A 22,803-nucleotide genomic window follows, 5' to 3' on the forward strand; every position below is an offset into this window, starting at 1 on the left:
CGACCTGAACGGCTGGTCTAGACCAGCCGTTAAAGTAGGGATCCGCAAAGGGACCTTGGTGCTAAGTACGGCACCGGAATTTGCGGTACCGTACTTAGCGCCTTCCCTAGTCCCATTGAGCCCAATGGGGCAAAAATGTGAATGGAGAAGGGCCAATGTTCAATGGGGAATTACCGCCCCGCCAACCTTGGAATGGGGTGGTAATTCCCCATTGAGCATTGGTGTACTCGTTACGATACCGGCAGCAACCATGGTGCTAATAGCGCCATGGTTTAGCGCCAGTATCGTAATGAGGGCCAATGTCAGAAGGAACAACGCTGGCTTCTGCATGCACAGTAGCCACTTGATACTCTGTACAGAGTATCTGAAAGAAGTGGCTACCATCAGCCTTGCTTCTCCTTCTATTCTGTATTTCATGCCTGAGGGCATGCATTGCACTTTGCAGGGCTTCCTGCCCCATGGCTGGCTGGCGCCGACGGCCATTCACACCTAGACGTGAGGCCCTACCTTCCTTCCTCTCCTTTCTTTGTCGTGGCTACCCCTCCCTGTCCGCCTGATAGGTGGTAAGTGCTCCCGCCAGGGGGAAGAGGTGGGCACAACTGTGTCTGTTATCTGGTTTTGCTGTAGTCACTCTCTTGTCCTGTCTCCCCTCCGATTACCCCCCCTCCCGCCTCCTGAGCTACCTTGGTGCCCAAGTACGCAGCACCAGGCCAGGACTGGAGCTGTAAATTGAAGATTTGAGTAGGACTGCCCCCCCCCCCTCGTCCTGTTCAGGACCTACTCTCACTGGTGTTAAATGCGAATTGGTTTCAGTCCCACGAGATACCATGTTTAGGTATTTCCTCGAGGCCTCCTCTAACTCGATATGTTCCTCTGTGGCTCTCAAAGCGGCCAGGCCCTTTTCAGTGATTATCACCCTCTGCCAATCTGCAATTTAGACATGATGAGGCTGTGTTGTACTTTAAGCAGAGGCACCCAAGTGAATAGTAGCCAGGCCAAGCGGTTTCACTCTCTTTGCATCACTGTTATAATGACCTCGTTTTACAATACGTGCGTGTGACACATGCGGCAGGTTTTTTGCCAACCCACTTACTTTTGTTACATCTGGGTGGCCACTCGCCTCTGCAGAGTGATGACGTACAGCTGGCAGACAGCTTCCACACCTGTCTGTCGAGCATCCCGCTGAAACTTGCTTCCACCTGCCTAGACTGGCCGTCCTCTGTCGTTCTCCAGTGTCAGCGTTTGTTTAGCGGTGATAGACTCGCCTGCAAGCCACATTGCGTGCGCTCCACGCAGCCAAGCTGGCTTTGTAGTAGTGTTGCAAGTCCAAACATATTCATAGGCAGGGCAAAGTGTTTCAGTTAAATACAACCAGCAATTCCACTCATAGGCCTGGGCCAAAGTCAATGGTTCAGAGTCTTTGTATAGGATAGCGCAGTACTGGTAGATAACGGGTAAGTCTTTGCCACAGAGTTTAGAAGAATTTGGCTAGGTGAAAAGTTTGACGAATGTTTAGGGAAGTACAAGCCTTAAAAGTTGAGGAAAGTTTCACGCACTTTCTCGATGGCCGAAAATAGTTCCGGACTGCGTTTGCACAGTACCTTTTTAATGAAGAAAGCTGTAGCTGAGGCCGTTGTTCCTGGCAGTTCGAGCAGATCTCGCTGTTCCTGAGCTTCAGTCGTGGGGAGAAAAGGAGGACATCGGGAGGTTCCTGCACTGCCCAGGGAAGAGGCCAAACGCTGTAGCAAGACGTCAGTTTAAGGTGTGAGTTCCTTAAAATCCACAAGCTGATTTCCTTCCCTCTGGCTATCCGGTTTCAACAGCACTCTGATCTAAATTCGACCGATGGGGTCAGTGTCCACGTGGCTTACGAATTGGTTGTTCCCACCAAACTCAAGGGAAGAAGTTAACCTTGAAGGGCTTCTCTGTCGATGGAGTTTCTGGCAATTCGAAACCTGCAGCAGGGCTTCACCGGTCGTCCAGGAGTTGCAGCAGTCCTCTTCCTTCCGCTCGTCTACGGTCCTTTCGTTCCAGTGGTCGACTCTGCTTTCCAAGTCCCAGAGACCTGCTTTCAAACAGTTTTCCCCCATTAATTCCAGCCTGGCTGTCACTCACACAGCAGGGTGGCTGTCCTTGCCGGACAGCCAGCGAGCCAATCACGCCAGAGTGCATTCAGGTCTGCTAGGAGACTAAGCACAAGGAGTTTCGGGCACCTCCCTCACATCCTGTCCACCCCAGAGACTCAGGCGCCAGAGGAGGGCTTCAGCACAGAAGCCCGCCAACAGGCTAGGAACAAACGGAGACAAACACAAGAAGGACTTTTCCTAAAAGAAATGGCGAAAAAAGATGACCAGAGTCTGTTTTTACAGACGGGTCTTGGGAGCCATATTGAAAAACGTGGCTGACCCGATTTTTAGCTACCGGTGTTAGCAGTCGGGAAAAATCACGATAGTTGATCTAAACTACTGCCACCAGCCATTTAAAGTAGGACAGAGTCACATTTTACTGTTACATGAGTGTTTTGACTCAGGGGAGGCTAGGCACCCCTCCAGCACTCTATAGGAAGATAGTGTGTGTTCCGGGGCAGTACATTTAAAAAGACTAGTAAAGCCAATTTAACTTTACATGGTCTGGGAGACAGTAGTCAGTCCCAGAGAAGGTATTTAAACCTTGCGATGTCGGAAAGACATCCCTGTGCCACTGCACTAATGGTGCTGTGTGACACCCAGAAAAAGATGATGCCACTGGAGTTGTTTTAAAACTCCATAACCAAAGAACACAAAAGTGAAACACACACAAAATACATGGAAGAGTGGGAAAGAAAGGCTCACACTCTTCCTAGGTAAAAAAATCAAATCCTAGAAATCCAGCAAAGGGTTAATTGCGTGAAAGCAGGCCAGGAGGGTCCTCTCCCAAAGCCACTCCTCTCCCTACCCCCCCACCCACCCACCCCCACTTCTCTCCCTACCAAAACCCACCCACCCACCCCCACTCCTCTCCTACCCCCCCACCCACCCACCCCCACTCCTCTCCCTACCCCCCACCCACCCACCCCCACTCCTCTCCCTTCCCCCACCCACCCACTCCCACTCCCACTCCTCTCCCTATCCACCACCCACCCACCCCCACTCCTTCCCTACCCCACACCCACCCACCCCCAATCCTCTCCCTACCCCCCACCCACCCCCACACCTTTCCTTACTCCCCACCCACCCACTCCCCCTCTCCCCACACCCCTCCTCTCCCTACCCACACCCACACACCCCCACCCACCCCCACTCCACTCCCTACCCCCATCCACCCCCTTCCCCACTCCTCTCCCTATCCCCACCTACCCCCTACCCCCACTCCTCTCCCTACCCCCACCCATGCCCTACCCCACTCCTCTCCCTACCCCCACTCCTCTCCCTATCCCCACCCCTTCCTAGCACCCACCCTGCCCCACTCCTCTCCCTACCCCCACCCAGCCCCACTCCTCTCACTACCCCCTCCTCCTCCATACCCTCATCCACCCACCCACCTAGCTCCTCTCCCAACACCCACCCACCCCCTCCTATCCCTACCCCCACCCACCCCAACTCCTCTCTCCATACAACCCCACCCACCCACCCCCACTCCTCTCTCTCCCTACTAACTGCCCACCGACCCCCACTCCTCTCACTCCCTACCCCCACCCACCCACCCCTCTCACTCCCCAACCCCCACCCACACAACCCCACTCCTCTCTCTCCCTACCAACACCCACCCATCCCCACTCCACCTCTCTACCAAACCACTCTTCTCCCTACTCCCCCACCCACCCCACTCCTCTCCCTACACCCCCACCCACCCCCTCCTCTCCCTACACCCCCACCCCACCCCCTCCTCTCCCTACCCACCCACCCCCACTCCCTCCCTACACCCACCCACCCCCACTCTTCTCCCTACCCCCACCACTCCCCACTCCTCTCCCTACTACCCTCCCAGCCACCCCCACTCCTCTCGCTACCCGCCACCCAACCACCCCCACTCCTCTCCCTACCCCACCCAGCCAACCACCCCCACTCCTCTCCCTAACCCGCAATCACCTACCCCCACGCCTCTCCCTACCTCACCCACCCACCACCATGCCTCTCCCTACCCCACCCACCCACCCCCATGCCTCTCCCTACCCCACCCACCCCCCACACCTCTCCCTACCCCCCACCCACCCCCACGCCTCTCCCTAATAACCCACCCACCCCCATGCCTCTCCCTACCCACCCACCCACCCCCACGCCTCTCCCTACCCACCCACCCACCCCACACCTCCTCCTACCCCACCCAACCACCCCCACTCCTCTCCCTACCCCCACCCAACCCCACGCCTCTCCCTACCCAAAACCCACCCACCCCCACTCCGCTCCCTACCCCCACCCACCCACCCCACTCCTCTCCTCTCCCCCCCACCCCCCACCCCCACTCCTCTCCCTACCCACCCCCCCCACTCCTCTCCCTACCCCCTCTCCTCTCCCTTACCCCCCACCCACCCACCCCCACTCCTCTCCCCACCCCCACTCCTCTCCCCCACCCCCCACCCACCCACCCCCACTCCTCTCCCCACCCCCACCCACCCACCCCCACTCCTCTCCCCACCCCCAACTCCTCTCCCTACCCCCCACCCACCCACCCCCACTCCTCTCCCTACCCCCACCCCACCCACCCCCCCACTCCTCCTCCCTACCCCCACCCACCCACCCCCAACTCCTCTCCCTACCCCCACCCACCCACCCCCAACTCCTCTCCCTACCCCCCACCACCCCCCCACCCCCACTCCTCTCCCTACCCACACCCACCCCCACTCCTCTCCCTACCCCCACCCACCCCCGCGCCTCTCCCTACCCCGCTCCTCTCCCTACCCCACCCACCCACCTCCCCCACTCCTCTCCCTACCCCCACCCACCCACCCCCACTCCTCTCCCTACCAACACCCACCCACCCCCACTCCTCTCGCTACCAGCCCACCCACCCAACCCCCACTCCTCTCCTACCCGCCCACCCACCCACCCCCACTCCTCTCCCTACCCCCCACCCACCCACCCCCACTCCTCTCCCCTACCCCCACCCACCACCCCCACTCCTCTCCCCTACCTCCACCCACCCACCCCACTCCCTACCCCCCCCACCCCACTCCTCTCCTCTCCATACCCACACCCACCCACCCCACTCCTCTCCCTACCCCCACCCCTCTCCCTACCCCACTCCCCTCCCTACCCCCACCCACCCACCCACCCCCACTCCTCTCCCTACCCCCACCCACCCACCCACCCCCACTCCTCCCTACCCCACCCACCCACCCCCACTCCTCTCCTACCCCCACCCACCCCCCCACCCTCTCCCTACCCCCACCCACCCACCCCCACTCCTCTCCCTACCCCCACCCACCCACCCCACTCCACTCCCTACCCCCACCCACCCCCCACTCCCACTCTCCTACCCCCACCCACCCACCCCCACCCCTCTCCCTACCCCCACCCACCCCCCCACTCCTCTCCCTACCCCCACCCACCCCGCCACCCCCACTCCTCTCCCTACCCCCACCCCCCACCCCCACTCCTCTCCCTACCCCCGCCCACACACCCCCACTCCTCTCCCTACCCCCGCCCACCCACCCCCACTCCTCTCCCTACCCCCCACCCACCCACCCCCCACCCCCCACCCACCCCCACTCCTCTCCTACCTCCACCCACCCACCCCCACTCCTCTCCCTACCCCCACCCCACCCACCCCCACTCCTCTCCCTACCCCCACCCACCCACCCCCACTCCTCTCCCTACCCCCACCCCAACCCACCCCCACTCCTCTCCCTACCCCCACCCACCACCCCACTCCTCTCCCTACCCCCACCCACCCACCCCCATTCCTCTCGCTACCCGCACCCACCCACCCCCATCCTCTCCCTACCCCCACCACACACCCCACCCCTCTCCTACCCCCAACTCCTCTCCCTACCCCCACCCACCCCCACTCCTCTCCCTACCCCTTCCCACCCACCCCCACTCCTCTCCCTACCCCCCACCCACCCACCCCCACTCCCTCCCCTACCCCCACCCACCCACTCCTCTCCCTACCCCCCACCCACACACCCCCACTCCTCTCCCTACCCCCACTCCTCCCTAGCCCCCACCCCAGCCCCACTCCTCTCCCTACCCCCCACCCAGCCCCACTCCTCTCACTACCCCCTCCTCTCCCTACCCTCATCCACCCCACCCCACTCCTCTCCCTACCCACACCCACCCACCCCACTCCTCTCCCTACCCCACCCCTCTCCCAACCCCCACCCACCCCCACTCCTCTCCTACCCCCACTCCTCTCCCTACCCCACCCACCCACCCCCACTCCACTCCCTACCCCACCCACCCACCCCCACTCCTCTCCCTACCCCACCCACCCACCCCCACTCCACTCCCTACCCCCCTCCCACCCACCCCCACTCCTCTCCCTACCCCCTCCCACCCACCCCCACTCCTCTCCCTACCCCCACCCACCCACCCCCACTCCTCTCCCTACCCCCTCCCACCCATCCCCACTCCTCTCCCTACCCCCACTCCTCTCCCTACCCCCACTCTCTTCCTACCCTCACCCACCCACCCCCACTCCTCTCCCTACCCCCACCCACCCACCCCCACTCCTCTCCCTACCCCCACCCACCCACCCCCACTCCTCTCCCTACCCCCACCCACCCACCCCCACTCCTCTCCCTACCCCCACCCACCCACCCCCACTCCTCTCCCTACCCCCCACCCACCCCCACTCCTCTCCCCTACCCCCACCCCTCTCCCAACCCCCACCCACCCCCACTCCTCTCCCTACCCCCACTCCTCTCCCTACCCCCACCCACCCACCCCCACTCCACTCCCTACCCCAACCCACCCACCCCACTCCTCTCCCGACCCCCACCCACCCACCACACTCTCTCCCTACCCTCATCCACCCACCCCACTCCTCTCCCTACCCACACCCACCCACCCCACTCCTCTCCCTACCCCCACCCCGCTCCCTACCCCCACCCACTCCTCTCCCTACCCCCACTCCTCCTCCCTACCCCCACCCACCCACCCCCACTCCACTCCCTACCCCAACCCACCCACCCCCACTCCTCTCCCTACCCCAACCCACCCACCCCCACTCCTCTCCCTACCCACACCCACCCACCCCCACTCCACTCCCTACCCCCTCCCACCCACCCCCACTCCTCTCCCTACCCCCTCCCACCCCACCCCCACTCCTCTCCCTACCCCCACTCTCTCCCTACCCCCACCCCCACTCCTCTCCCTACCCCCTCCCACCCACCCCCACTCCTCTCCCTACCCCCTCCCACCCAGCCCCACTCCTCTCCCTACCCCCCACTCCTCTCCCTACCCCCACCCACCCACCCCACTCCTCTCCCTACCCCCACCCACCCACCACCACTCCTCTCCCTACCCCCACCCACCCACCCCCACTCCTCTCCCTACCCCCCCCGCCCACCCCCACTCCTCTCCCTACCCCCCACCCACCCACCCCCACTCCTCTCCCCTACCCCCCACCCACCCACCCCCACTCCTCTCCCTACCCCCACTCCTCTCCCTACCCCCACCCCCACTCCCTCTCCTACCCCCTCCCACCCACCCCCACTCCCTCTCCCTACCCCCTCCCACCCACCCAACTCCTCTCCCTACCCCCACTCCTCTCCTACCCCCACCCACTCCTCTCCCTACCCCCACTCCTCTCCCTACCCCCACCCACCCACCCCCACTCCACTCCCTACACCCAACCCCACCCACCCCCACTCCTCTCCCTCACTACCCCCACCCACCCACCACCACTCCTCTCCCTACCCCCACCCACCCACCCCCACTCCTCTCCCTACCCCCCCGCCCACCCCCACTCCTCTCCCTACCCCCCACCCCACCCACCCCCACTCCTCTCCCTACCCCCCACCCACCCCACCCCACTCCTCTCCCTTACCCCCACTCCTCTCCCTACCCCCACCCCCACTCCTCTCCCTACCCCTTCCCACCCACCCCCCACTCCTCTCCCTACCCCCCACCCACCCACCCCCACTCCTCTCCCTACACCCCACCCACCCCCCACTCCTCTCCCCTCCCCCACCCACACACCCCCACTCCTCTCCCTACCCCCACTCCTCCCTAGCCCCCACCCAGCCCCACTCCTCTCCCTACCCCCACCCAGCCCCACTCCTCTCACTACCCCCTCCTCTCCCTACCCTCATCCACCCACCCCACTCCCCTCCTACCCACACCCACCCTCCCAACTCCTCTCCCTACCCCACCCCTCTCCCTACCCCCACCCACCCCCACTCCTCTCCCTACCCCCACTCCTCTCCCCTACCCCCACCCACCCACCCCCACTCCACTCCCTACCCCAACCCACCCACCCCACACTCCTCTCCCTACCCCCACCCACCCACCCCCACTCCACGTCCCTACCCCCTCCCACCACCCCACTCCTCTCCCTACCCCCTCCCACCCACCCCCACTCCTCTCCCTTACCCCCACCCACCCACCCCCACTCCTCTCCCTACCCCCTCCCACCCATCCCCACTCCTCTCTCCTACCCCCACTCCTCTCCCTTACCCCCACTCCTCTTCCTACCCTCACCCACCCTCCCCCACTCCTCCCCGTCCCCCCACCCACCACCCCCACTCCTCTCCCTACCCCCACCCCCACCCCCACTCCTCTCCCTACCCCCACCCACCCACCCCCACTCCTCTCCCTACCCCCACCCACCCACCCCCACTCCTCTCCCTACCCCCCCACCCACCCCCACTCCTCTCCCTACCCCCACCCCTCTCCCAACCCCCACCCACCCCCACTCCTCTCCCTACCCCCACTCCTCTCCCTACCCCACCCACCCACCCCCACTCCACTCCCTACCCCAACCCCACCCACCCCCACTCCTCTCCCGACCCCCACCCACCCACCCCACTCCTCTCCCTACCCTCATCCACCCACCCACTCTCTCTCCCTACCCACACCCCACCCCCCCACTCCTCTCCCCTACCCCCACCCCTCTCCCTACCCCACCCACTCCTCTCCCTACCCCCACTCCTCTCCCTACCCCCACCCACCCACCCCCACTCCACTCCCTACCCCAACCCACCCACCCCCACTCCTCTCCCTACCCCAACCCACCCACCCCCACTCCTCTCCACTCCCACACCCACCCACCCCCACTCCACTCCCTACCCCCTCCCACCCACCCCCACTCCTCTCCCTACCCCCTCCCACCCCACCCCCACTCCTCTCCCTACCCCCACTCCTCTCCCTACCCCCACCCCCCACTCCCTCCCTACCCCCTCCCACCCACCCCCACTCCTCTCCCTACCCCCTCCCACCCAGCCCCACTCCTCTCCCTACCCCCACTCCTCTCCCTACCCCCACCCACCCACCCCCACTCCTCTCCCTACCCCACCCACCCACCACCACTCCTCTCCCTACCCCCACCCACCCACCCCCACTCCTCTCCCTACCCCCCCGCCCACCCCCACTCCTCTCCCTACCCCCCACCCACCCACCCCCACTCCTCTCCCTACCCCCCACCCACCCCCCCCATCGCCTCTCCCTACCCCCACTCCTCTCCCTACCCCCACCCCCACTCCTCTCCCTACCCCCTCCCACCACCCCACTCCTCTCCCTACCCCCTCCCACCCACCCCCACTCCTCTCCCTACCCCCACTCCTCTCCCTACCCCCACTCCTCTTCCTACCCTCACCCACCCCACCCCCACTCCTCTCCCTACCCCCACCCACCCACCCCCACTCCTCTCCCTACCCCCCACCCACCCACCCCACTCCTCTCCCTACCCCCACCCACCCACCCCCACTCCTCTCCCTACCCCCCACCCACCACCCCCACTCCTCTCCTACCCCCCACCCACCCACCCCCACTCCTCTCCCTACCCCCCACCCACCCACCCCCACTCCTCTCCCTACCCCCCACCCACCCACCCCCACTCCTCTCCCTACCCCCCCCCACCCACCCCCACCCCCTCTCCCTACCCCCCACCCACCCACCCCCACTCCTCTCCCTAACCCCCCACCCACCCACCCCCACTCCTCTCCCTAACCCCCACCCACCCAGCCCCACTCCTCTCCCTAAACCCCCACCCAACCCACCCCCACTCCTCTCCCTAAACCCCACCCACCCACCCCCACTCCTCTCCCTAAACCCCAACCCACCCACCCCCACTCCTCTCCCTAAACCCCACCCACCCACCCCCACTCCTCTCCCTAAACCCCACCCACCCAACCCACCCCCACTCCTCTCCCATAAACCACCCCCACTCCTCTCCCTAAACCCCACCCACCCACCCCCACTCCTCTCCCTAAACCCCACCCACCCACCCCACTCCCACCCCCCACCCCACCCCCCTCCTCTCCAACCCCACCCACCCCCACTCCTCCCCCCCACCACCCACCCACCCACCCCCACCCCCCACCCCCACCCACCCACCCCCCCCCCCACACCCACCCCACCCCCCCCCCCCCACCCACCCCCCCCACCCCCACCCACCCCACTCTCCCACCCCCCACCCCCACCCACCCACACCCCTACCCCCCCCCCCACCCACACCACCCCCACCCCCCACCCACCCCACCCCCCCCACCCCCACCACCCCACCCCCCCTCCCCCCCCACCCACCCCACCCACCCCCCCCCCCACCCACCCCCACCCCCCCCCCCACCCACCCACCCCCACCTCCTCCCTACCCCCCACCCCCCCCCACACCCCCCCACCCACCCCCCACCCCCCACCCCACACTCCCCCCCCACCCACCCACCCCCACCTCTCCTCTCCCCCCACCCACCCACCCCCACTCCTCTCCCTATCCCCCCCACCCCCACCCCCACCCTCTCCCTACCCCCCCCACCCACCCCCCACTCCTCTCCCTACCCCCCACCCACCCACCCCCACTCCTCTCCCTACCCCCCACCCACACTCCTCTCCTTACCCCCACCCACCCCCACTCCTCTCCCCACCCCCCACCCACCCACCCCCACTCCTCTCCCCACCCCCTCCTCTCCCTACCCCCACCCACACACACCCACCCACCCCCACTCCACTCCCTACCCCCACCCACCTCCTACCCCCACTCCTCTCCCTATCCCCACCTACCCCCTACCCCCACTCCTCTCCCTACCCCCACTCCTCTCCCTACCCCACTCCTCCCTAGCCCCCACCCAGCCCCACTCCTCTCCCTACCCCCACCCAGCCCCACTCCTCTCACTACCCCCTCCTCTCCCTACCCTCATCCACCCACCCACCTAGCTCCTCTCCCAACACCCACCACCCACCCACCCCCTCCTATCCCTACCCCCACCCACCCCCACTCCTCTCTCTCCCTACCGTCACCCACCCACCCCCGCTCCTTTCTCCATACTAACCACCCACCCACCCCACTCCTCTAACTCCCTACCCCCACCCACCCATCCCCACTCCTCTCTCTCCCTACCAAACCCCACCCACCCCCACTCCTCTCTCTTCCTACACCCACCCACCCCCACTCCTCTCCCTACCCCCCACCCACTCCCACTCCTCTCCCTACCCCCCACCCACCCCCACTTCACTCTCTACCAACCACTCCTCTCCCTACTCCCCCACCCACCCCCTCCTCTCCCTACACCCCCACCCACCCCCTCCTCTCCCTACACCCCCACCCACCCCCTCCTCTCCCTACACCCCCACCCACCTACCCCCTCCTCTCCCTACACCCCCACCCACCCCTCTCCCTACCCACCCACCCCGACTCCTCTCCCTACCCCCCACCCCCACTCCTCTCCCTACACCCTACCCACCCCCACTCCCACTCCTCTCCCTACCCCCTACCCACCCACCCCCACTCCTCTCCCTACACCCACCCACACCCACTCCTCTCCCTAGGCCCACCCACCCACCCCCACTCCTCTCCCTAGGCCCACCCACCCACCCCCACTCCTCTCCCTAGGCCCACCCACTCACCCCCATTCCTCTCCCTAGGCCCACCCACCCACCCCCCCACTCCTCTCCCTACTCCCACCCACCCCCACTCCTCTCCCTGCTCCCACCCACCCACCCCCACTCATCTCCCTACTCCCACCCACCCACCCCCACTCGTCTCACTACTCCCACCCACCCACCCCCACTCCTGTCCCTACTCCCACCCACCCACCCCCACTCCTCTCCCTACTCCCACCCACCCACCCCCACTCCTCTCCCTACTCCCACCCACTCAGCCCCACTCCTCTCCCTACTCCCACCCACACACCCCCACTCCTCTCTCTTGACCCACCCACCCACCCCACTCCTCTCCCTAGACCCACCCACCCACCGCACTCCTCTCCCTAGACCCACCCACCCACCCCCACTCTTCTCCCTAGCCCCACCCACCCACCCCCACTCTTCTCCCTAGCCCCACCCACCCACCCCCACTCCTCTCCCTAGCCCCACCCACCCCCACTCCTCTCCCTAGCTCCACCCACCCACCCCCACTCCTCTCCCTAGCATCACCCACCCACTCCCACTCCTCTCCCTATCCCCAATCCCTACCGCCACCCATCCACCCCCCTCCTCTCCCTACCCCCACACACCCACCGCCCTCTCCCTACCGCTACCCATCCACCCCCTCCTCTCCCTACCCCCACCCACCCCCACTCCTCTCTTTACCCTTACCCCCACCCACCCCCTCCTCTCCCTACCTCCAACCACCCACTCCCCTCCTCTCCCTAACCCCACCCACCCTCCTCCTAAAGTGAAGAAGAGCTGTAACTGAGGCAGCTGTTCCTGACAGTTCGAGCAGATATCGCTGTTCCCGAGCTTCAGTTACAGGGACAAGAAGGAGGGCTTCGGGAGGTTCCTGCTCTGCCCAGGGATGAGGCCACAAGCTTGGCAAAATATTGGTTTAAAGACCACAAACTGGTATACTTCCGTCTGGCTTCCGGTTTTCCACAACACTCTGCAGAAAATGCGACCAGGAGGGGGCGGTGTCCAGGCGGCTTACGAGTTGGTTGTTCCCACCAAACTCAAGTGAAGAAGTTAAACTTGAAGGGCTTCTCTGTCGATGGAGTTTCAGGCAATTCAGACCTGCAGCAGGGAACTCCAGTCATCCAGGATTTGCAGCAGTCCTCTTCCTTCAGCTCGTCTACGGTCCTTTCGTTCCAGTGGTCGACTCTGGTTTCCAAGTCCCAGAGACCTGCTTTAAACAGTTTTCAACCCATTCATTCCAGCTTGGCTGTCACTCACACAGCAGGGAGGCTGTCCTTGCCGCACAGCCAGCCAGCCAACCACGCCAGAGTGCATTCAGGTCTCATAGAATACTAAGCACAGGGAGTTTCGGGCACCTCCCTCACATCCTGTCCACCCCAGAGACTCAGGCGCCAGAGGAGGGCTTCAGCACTGAAGCCCGCCAAAGGCCAACGAACAAAGGGAACAAACCTGGTTTGGCGCGCAGAGACAAACACAAGAAGGACCTTTCCAAAAAGAAATGGTGAAAAAAGTTGACTGGAGTCTGTTTTAACAGCTAGGTCTTGGGTGCCATATTGAAAAACATGGCTGACCCGATTTTTAGCTACCGTTGTCCGTGGTCGGGACAAAATCATGGTAGTTTGATCTAAAAGACTGTCACCAGCCATTTAAACTAGGAAAGGGTAACATTTGACTGTTACATGAGTGTTTTGACTCAGGGGATGCTAGGCACCCCTCCAGCACTCTATAGGAAGATAGTGTGTGCTGGGTCTGTACATTTAAAGAGACTAGTAACTTTACATGCTCTGGGAGACAGTAGTCAGTCCCCGAGAAAGTATTTGAACCTTGGGAAGTCTGAAAGACACCCCTGTGCCACTGCACTGAAGGTGCTGTGTGACACACAAGAAAAAGATGATGCCTATGGAGTTGTCTTAAAATTCCATAACCAAAGAACACAAAAGTAAAACACACATCAAAATAGATGAAAGAGTGGGAAAAAAGGCTCACACTCTTCCCAGGTAAAAAAAGTCAAATCCTAGAAATCCAGCAAAGTTGCTGGGAGTCACAAAAGGTAAGGGAAATTAGCACATTCTTGAGAATTCTCCCTAACACTCGTCCCCCCCAGACCAAGGGATAGGAGGATTTAATCAGCTCCTGGGTGAATCTCCTTACTCCAGTCGGTCAAACATCCTGGAGAGACCATCAGCATTTTGGTGGTGACACCCGGACCTGTGTTCAATGGTAAAATCAAACCCTTGCAGGCTGATTGACCATCTCAGTAATTTAGGGTGTTCCCCTTTCATTTGCATCAACCATCTCAAGGGTTGGTGGTCAGTCTGAATCACAAAAGTAGATCCATACAAGTATGGTCTAAACTTCTTCAGTGACCACACAATAGCAAAGCATTCACGCTCAATGGTTGCCCACCTTGTCTCAGGTTCCTTCAGCTTCCTGCTGATGAAGCAAATGGGGTGCTCCCTACCTTTATCATCCTGTTGACTCAGAATTGCACCTATACCTGTGAAACATCTGTCTGCACAATGAAGCTTTGGTTATAGTCAGAAGCTCTTAGGACTGGAGCTTGACAAAGGGCTTTCTTTAGGTCTTCAAATGCTTGAGTGCACTCCTCATTCCACCTGACCTTTTTAGGGAATTTGGGAGAGGAGCCCACATACAAGGGAGAAGCTATGGTCCCATAGTTCTCTATGAAGTTCCTATAGTAACCAGTGAGGCCTAAGAAGGCTGTCACTTGGGTTTGAGTAGTAGGGGTGGCCCAGTTTTGTTCAGCTTGTACTTTGCTAGACAATGGCCTGATTTCACCTCCTCCTACCTCATGTCCAAGGTAGACCACTTTACTCTGACCAATTTGACACTTACTTGCCTTTATGGTGAGACGGGCCTTCTCAAGAGCCTGCAAAACATATCCTAAGTGGTCAACATGTTCTTTCCAAGTAGGGCTGAACACTGCAATGTCATCCAAGTATGCCATGCAGAAGAAACTTTTTTTTCTAAACAATCACTATAAACCCTCCATACCCGTCAGAACCTTTAGAATGTATCAGGTGCATTCTTTAGTCTAAAAGGCATTACCGTAAATTCGTAGAGGCCTGCTGGGGTTGAGAATGCAGTTTTCTCATTGGCATGGTCTGTCAGTGCTATTTGCCAATAGCCTGAACTGAGATCAAATGTACTGAGGTACTTGGCTGAACCAAGTCTAACCACCAGTTCATCTGTCCTGGGGAAAGGATGGGCATCAGTCTTAGTGAATTCATTTAGAACTCTATAGTCCACACAGAATATCGACTCCTTGGATCCTGCCTGTGGTACTAGAACAACTGGACTAGGCCATGGACTGGTAGAGGGCTCTATTACCCCGAGATCAAGCATCTTGTTGACCTCCTCCTTTATGTGGGATCTTACATGATCTGACACCCTGTAACCTCTGCTTTTAACAGTTAAACAGTCACCAGTGAGAATATCATGCTCGCCCCAAGGGGTCAAGCCTGGTGATAGTGAAAACAGGGAGTCAAACTGATTTAACAGAAACATGCACTCATCCTGTTGTTCAGGTGTCAAATTAGAAGAGAAATTAACTCCTTCTATGTTCTCATCTAAAGGCTGGCCTCTGAGTAGGTGAGGTAGAGGTTCACTCTCCTCCTCCTCCTCTTGAGCTGAAGGTTAGAAGCAAAGCTCCTACTTCTGGTCTTGAAACATAAGCTTTTAGACGGTTGTTGTGAAAGACTCTGGGAGCCTCCTTAGGATTGCCTAAGTCCACCAGATAGTTGACCTCTCCAAGTGTGCCCACAACCTTGAAGGGTCCTATCCATTTGTCCTGTTAGTCCCTCTGCCTTGTAAGTACCATAGCTACAACTAGCTCATCTTGAGTAAACTCAACCATGTTGGCCTTCTGGTCATTCCAATGCTTCACCAGAGCCTGACCTGCTTTCAAGTTATCTGATGCTTCTGCCATCATGTGTGACATTTGCATCCGGAGACCTATCACAGTCAGTGACTCTCATTGGCTTGGAGGAAGGAGCACTCTCAACCCATCCTTAATCAGGGCCAAGGGGCCTCTAAGTGGATTGCTATAGAGAAGCTCAATGGGACTAAATCCAACTCCCTCCTGAGGGACTTCTATATAAGCAAATAGAAGGCATGGTGGTAGAAGGTCCCACTTTCTCCTAAGGGGCTCCTCTAAACACCTATCATGCTCTTCATTGTACTGTTGAACTTCTCTACCAATCCATTTGTCTGAGGATGGTAGGCAGATGAGAACTTGTAAGTTCCTCCACAGTTTTTTCACATGGCCTGCATGTAGTGGGACATACAATTGGATACCCTGTCAGAGATAACTTTCTTAGGAAAACCTACCCTGGTAAAAATACCAAGTAGTGCCTTAGCCACAGCCTGAGCTGTACCAGTAAGCATAGGTATGGCTTCATGATACCTAGTAGCATGTTCTACTGCAACCAGGATAAACCTGTTTCCTGAAGATGTTGGAGGGTCTAAGGGACCAACAATGTCGATTCCTACCCTCTCAAAAGGAAGTCCCACCACTGGGAGAGGCACCAAGGGTGCCACATTCTTGGCTCCACTCTTGTCAGAGATTTGGCAAGTGTGACAGCTCCTACAGAACCTATCTACATCAGATCCCAACTTAGGCCAGTAGAAATATAAAGAGCGCCTTTCCTTGGTCTTCTCTGAAAACTTAAGTGACCAGCCAAAGGTATCTCATGGGCTAATTGTAGGAACTGGAGTCTGCTTTCAAGAGGCACTACAAGTCTTCTGTAGTCCCCTGGGATAGTCTCAGTCGGTTCACTGTTGAAGAGGCCATCTTCCCAGTACAACCTATGCTTCCCTTTCTATTGCCAATCCAGCTGGGAAGCTGACTTTTGGCAAAGACCTTCATGAATAGGGCACTCTCTTTGACCTCTGCTGAAGTCTGCCCTACAGGGTCTACCTTCTGCCAGTGAACACTGCAGCTCAGGGTGGTCTGCAGGATCCAGATCTCCCACAGGAGCAAGGTCCTCTTCCAGCTCTGATTCCTCAGCAGCTGATTCAACCACACAAGGTTGTTCCACACACTCAGCCTCAGCTGGTTGAGGGGTCACAGGTGTGAATTTGGACAGGCCATCTGGGATGTCCTTGTTGGTAGCTCAGGATTGCTGGCTGCTTTCTTCCTGGAGATTTTAGGTTTCCCCTTTTCCTCCTTCTTTTTTGAAATTGCAGTCAGTAAGTCCTGTGGACTGGGAGTTATAGTTTCCTCTATAATCTCCTCTTGAGGGCCTTTTAAGGTGCTCTCTCTGGCCTTCCTCGTCTGCTCCTGTTTCCTTTTGCTGGCAGGCCTGGGGATGTTTGCTACAACTCCAAGAGTTGTTAAATCATTCCATAACAGGACTCTCCCAGGTACTTCACTTTGCACACTTACAGGTATCTTGACAGTCATGTCATAACACTGGATGAGAGCTGGTAGCATTTGGACAGGGCCTCCAGCAAGCTTAGTTAGGTATTTAGGTGCCTTAGCAACATCCTCAACCTTGTAAAATGATTCATCGACTACAGTTATGCTGACCCCAGTGTCTCTGATGGCAGGGGTCTCCTGACCCTTGACAAGAACAATGTCTTTGTAATACTCTTTAGTATTGTCTGGAATGGAATTATAAACATCTAAGTTCTGTTGTTCCCACAGACCCAGGGATACTAAAGAAACACTGGCTGAGACTTTCATGGGTTCCTCAGCCAGTAAGTGAAAGTTTCCACTTGCCATTGGTACTTCATCCTCTGGGGACGAAGGCTAAGGAGACAGCGTGGATCGCTGAAGGTTTACCCTTACATCTGGGATCCCCTTTCACATGGTCAGTTGACCCACAAGCATAACATTTACCAAATGTCTTTATGAATGGGGGTTTGTTCTGACCTCCTTCTGGTTTAGCACCAGGAGGTACACCAGCCTGGTTTGGTTTCCCTTGGGGCTTACCCTTGTTATGTTTGGCGCCCTCTTTTGGAGTGGAGGTATTGGAATTCTCTTTGGTATCTTTCTTGTGCTGCTTCCCCTTATCCTTCTTCTGAGTTACCCCAGAATCATTGTGAGTAGCCCTGTTTGCAACCCACAAGTCAGCAGCCGCCCTTGCTAACTTCCTTTGGATCAATTTCCTTAGAGTCAGACAAGTGCTGTCTCAGCTCAGGAGAGCAGGCATCATAAATAGATTCCAACATAAACAGATTTCTCATACCTTCAAAGTGTTAACGCTGTAACCCTTAACCCATCCATCTAGGTTTTTCAAACATTCAGTCACCCAGGGAGCCCAAGGGGGACCATCATGCTTTTTGAGGGTTCTAAACCTCTTAAGATACTGGGAAGGGGTCCCCAACCTAGCTATCATAGCTAGTTTCACACTTTCATACTCCTTTCTGTTTATATCCCCCAACTCCATTACCACATCAGTTGCAACAGGGGGTAGCCTAGAAAAAAGCCAAGGAATCAGCTGATTTCCTGTAATGACTTGAATCCCATGGTTATATTCAAAAGCAGCCATTCAATCCAAAATATCAAGCTTAACCACATACATACTTACTGCATCTTTGAGCATGCGAGGCCTCTTAGGACTGGAAGACTTAGAGGACTCTGGGAGAGAACCAATTTCAAGAGACAACTTCTTCATTTCAAGTGCATGATTCAACTCCATTTCTCTGAGTTTGAGTTATTGATGTTTGCTTTCAGTTTGGGCTTGGATTCTTTTAAATTCTAACTCATTCTTTCCAAAGAGACACATTCAGGACTTAGTGTTGGAGCTGGTGGGGTCCTTGTGGTGAAAGGTTGAGGCCTATGAGAATGTAGAGGTAAAACAGGGCCTACATTATGAGACTCTTCGGCCTCATCTAACACATCCATAACATTAGAGTTACCCTCAGAAACATTATCATCCTCATCAACATTTTCCACATTTGCTGCAGGGGTGGGTGTTTCAGACCCACTCCTCAGACTTTGCTATTCCAACGACTTTCAATTCAACCTTTTTGCCTTTTACAGCGAGATTCCTAGCTTTACACATATCTCTCAATTGATCAACTGTTGAAGTGACTAGGGTCTCCTGTCTGTAGCTTTCTGTAACGCTCACCTGATTCCCACGGAGGCGCCTGTCTTGGCAGGGTGGTAACTATCTCGAAAAGTGAAGTGCAGGACTTCGAGTTAGACTGTGTGTCTAACTCGAAGAGTAAGATGTCTGCAGGTGAAAGAATATGGGGTTAATGACCTGGGATTGTCGGGTGTCTCTCTCTTCACTTTTCCGTGGAGCCCCAAGGTCAACGTGCTCACCTTAGATAGGTGAATGCTGGTCTCTCCATCTGCGTCTGGTGCAGGGTGCCGTTACCAGTTCCTTCACTGGGTTGAAACGTAGGCCTCTTGACTTCAGAGGATTGCTAACCGTCGTTAACTGCACGAACGGTGGGTTTCCGGGCACCTTTTATGTCCTTACAGTCTTTAGGTGCGTGGGCACGTTAGTATGGAATAGGGCTCTGTATAATGTTCTTTTCTAATGGTACCTTTTGTCTTGCAGGGCTCTTGAGGCGGAAGATGGTGGTTTGAAGAGAGCCGGAGTTCGAGCCAGCGCATAGGAATGAAGTGCTTGGAACTGCGTAAGTAAGTGCCTGTTGCCTGCTTTCGAAATGCACTCTGTCTCTTTTCTTTTGCAGCTATGAGTTCGGATGCTGAAGAGACGCTGGAAAACGCCGGAGTATTTGCAGGCGCCTAATTGTGGAGGGCGCGATGGCGCGTGAGTAAATAGCCTGCCTAATGTCTCTCCTTTTCCCTTTCAGGTGCAGGAATGCAGCGTTGAAGAAAACCGGAATTCAAGGGGTGCCGGTAAGTAAATTCCCCACAGGAATAATTATGCTTTTGTCTTCACAGGCTTTTATAACGGCGGAGGAGCAGCGCGAAGAGTTGGTAACTGCCGATGGATCAGGTGAGGAAAGCGCTGCGAGTGAAGGTTGCCGTGCTAACCTGTTGTTTCTTTGTCTTTGCAGGTGCTTCTGAAGGCTGGATACAAGAAAGGTAAGCTTTTGTTCTCACAGGTTCAGGATCGGAAGAAAGAAGACTGGAACAGACACGGTGAGCGTTCTGCTGCAGATGCAGAATAACGCGAAGCACGTTGCATCAATCGGGTGTGGTTTAAATAGCCTTGGAGTGATGAGGCGTCTTCCTCCACTGCCTCGCCTAGGTAAGAAAAGAGTTCCTGTTCTAGAAGAGTTCCAGTGTTGTATCCAGGGAGTGGAGCCTGCCCCACCCAGGTAAGAAACTAGTCCCGGCTCGCAGAGGATTCCCATATGGCTGGTAAGTAAGCAGCATGGTCTGCTGCAGGTAAGTCCACCCAAGCATCTTTATACATGTTATGAGCCCGGCGCTTCCAGTGCCGGGACCAGTGATTTTGATGAGCATGGTGCTACCGGCGCCAGGACAAGGTCCAAAAGATCCCAGTGGGGACCGGCTGGTGCCTAGGGTGAAGGTTAGGGGCCTGCTTCCAAGGACGTTGGGCTGGTCCTAGCCCCTTGGAAGCAGTGATCATGACAGCACCCCCCCTCAAGGCCCCTCCCAAGCGCGTCTTCTCCGTGGGTTTTGGCTTGTCGGGGTGATTTAGATGGAATTTCTTGACCAGACGAGGTGCGTGGACATGTTCTGAGGGTTCCCAAGACCTTTCCTGGGGGCCGTATCCTTTCCAATCAACCAGGTAGTATAACTTAGATTTGGAGATTTTGGAGTCTAGGATGTTCTTTACTTCGAACTCAAGTTCTCCATCCACTAGAACAGGTTCTGGGAGTTTGGTCAATCGGGTTTCTGGTTGTACTGGTTTTAGTAGGGAGACATGGAATACTGGATGTATTTTCATATGAGAAGGCAATTCCAATTTGACAGCCACCGGATTAATTATGGCAGAGATGAGATAGGGTCCTAGGTATCTCGGGATGAAAGTGCGGGGTCCTTTTAGAGGCAGGTGCTTAGTGGATAACCAGACCTGATCTCCCACAGAGTAGTGAGGGGCCTCTTTACGGTGTTGATCCGCTCCTTTTTTGTATAGTGCTTTAGCTCTTTGCAGATGGGCAGTGGCTTCTTTAAAAGCATGAGTGATCACCGAGTGCAAGTGATCCACAGCAGGTGTTTCGAGTTTTTGGGGAGGATCCAGGTTAGAGGTCCTGGGATGGGTTCCGTATAACAGGAAGAAGGGAGTCTTCCCGGTTCCAGAATGGGTCGAATTGTTATAAGCGTATTCAGCGATCCAAAGGATATCCTTCCAAGGGTTTTCAGTTTGTTGGAGCATGCAACGTAAATATTGCTCCAGAGTTTGATTTGTCCTCTCGGTTTGTCCGTCAGTTTGGGGATGGTGACTAGTTGAAAGTCTCACATGAATCTGGGCTAAGCGACAGCAACTTCGCCAAAAGTGGGAGATGAATTGACTTCCTCTATCGGAGACCAAAACCGAGGGGAAACCGTGTAACCAAACAATGTTTTCTAGGAATTCTCGGGCTAACACTGAAGCTGAAGGTAGGCCCTTTAGGGGAATGAAGTGAGCCATCTTGGAGAATAGGTCCACGACTACTAAAATGGCATTATACCCTGAGCACGGAGGTAAGTCAGTGATGAAATCCATGGACAGGCTATGCCATGGACAGGGAGGGATGTCAAGCGGGTGTAAGAGGCCGGCTGGTTTCTCCTTCTGACTTTTATTCTGAGCACACACACCGCAGGAGATTACAAAGTCTCTAATGTCCTTCTTCCATGATGGCCACCAGAAATGTCTTTTGACCTTTTCCATGGTTTTGGTAATGCCAGGGTGACCCTCCATTAATGAGTCATGATAACAGGAGATTACCTGTTTTTGTATTTTCTCACAGGGCAAGTACAATCGTCCTCGGAAATATGGTAGGTCTTGATCCACTGAGAAGTCCTTCCCCTTGAGTTGCCAGTCCTGTAATTCTGCCGGAGTTAGGAGTGATTTGACCGTTGTCTCGATGTCTTCAAGGGATTGAGCGCTGACCAAACCCAAAACTCTTTGTTCAGGGATTATGGGTATTGGTTCAGGATTGGTCAAGTGTTCATCTATTCCCATCCGGGAGAGGGCATCTGCTTTTCCGTTTTTACTGCCTGGTCAATAAGTAATTATAAAGTCAAACTCAGCCAAAAACAGAGCCCAGCGGAGCTGCCTGGAAGACTGAGCTTTGGCCGTCTTCAGATATTGTAAGTTGCAGTGATCTGTCATTACTGTGACTGTGTGTCTGGCTCCCAAAAGGTAATGCCGCCAGGCCTTAAATGCCGATCTGATAGCTAGAAGTTCCTTGTCTGTAATAGTATAGTTGATCTCGGGAGCCGAGAATTTGCAGGACCAAAAGGCTACAGGATGTAATTGGTGTGTAACTGGATCCCTTTGTGATAAAACTGCCCCCATAGCAAGACTAGAAGCATCTGTTTCAACGATGTAGGGGAGTTCTGGGCGGGGATGTTTCAGAACAGGTGCAGAGATGAATGTAGCTTTTAAGTCTTGGAAAGCTTGTTCCGCCTCTGTAGACCACTCAAAACGTTTGTTTTTCTTTAACAGAGCGGTGATGGGCTGGACTATTCGAGAGAATTCGGGAATGAACCTGCAGTAAAAGTTAGCGAAGCCTAACATGCTTTGAACTCCTTTTACAGAGGTTGGTGAAGGCCACTTGATGATTGCATCGACCTTTTTTGAATCCATATGGACTCCGTTAGGCGACAGTATGAATCCTAGGAATTCAACTTCAGTTACGTTGAAAACGCATTTTTCGAGCTTAGCAAAAAGGTTATGTTGACGCAATCTCTCGAGGACCT

This window comes from Ambystoma mexicanum, chromosome 6p (genome assembly GCF_040938575.1).
Source record: "Ambystoma mexicanum isolate Mex_15411 chromosome 6p, UKY_AmexF1_1, whole genome shotgun sequence".
NCBI lineage: Eukaryota > Metazoa > Chordata > Amphibia > Caudata > Ambystomatidae > Ambystoma > Ambystoma mexicanum.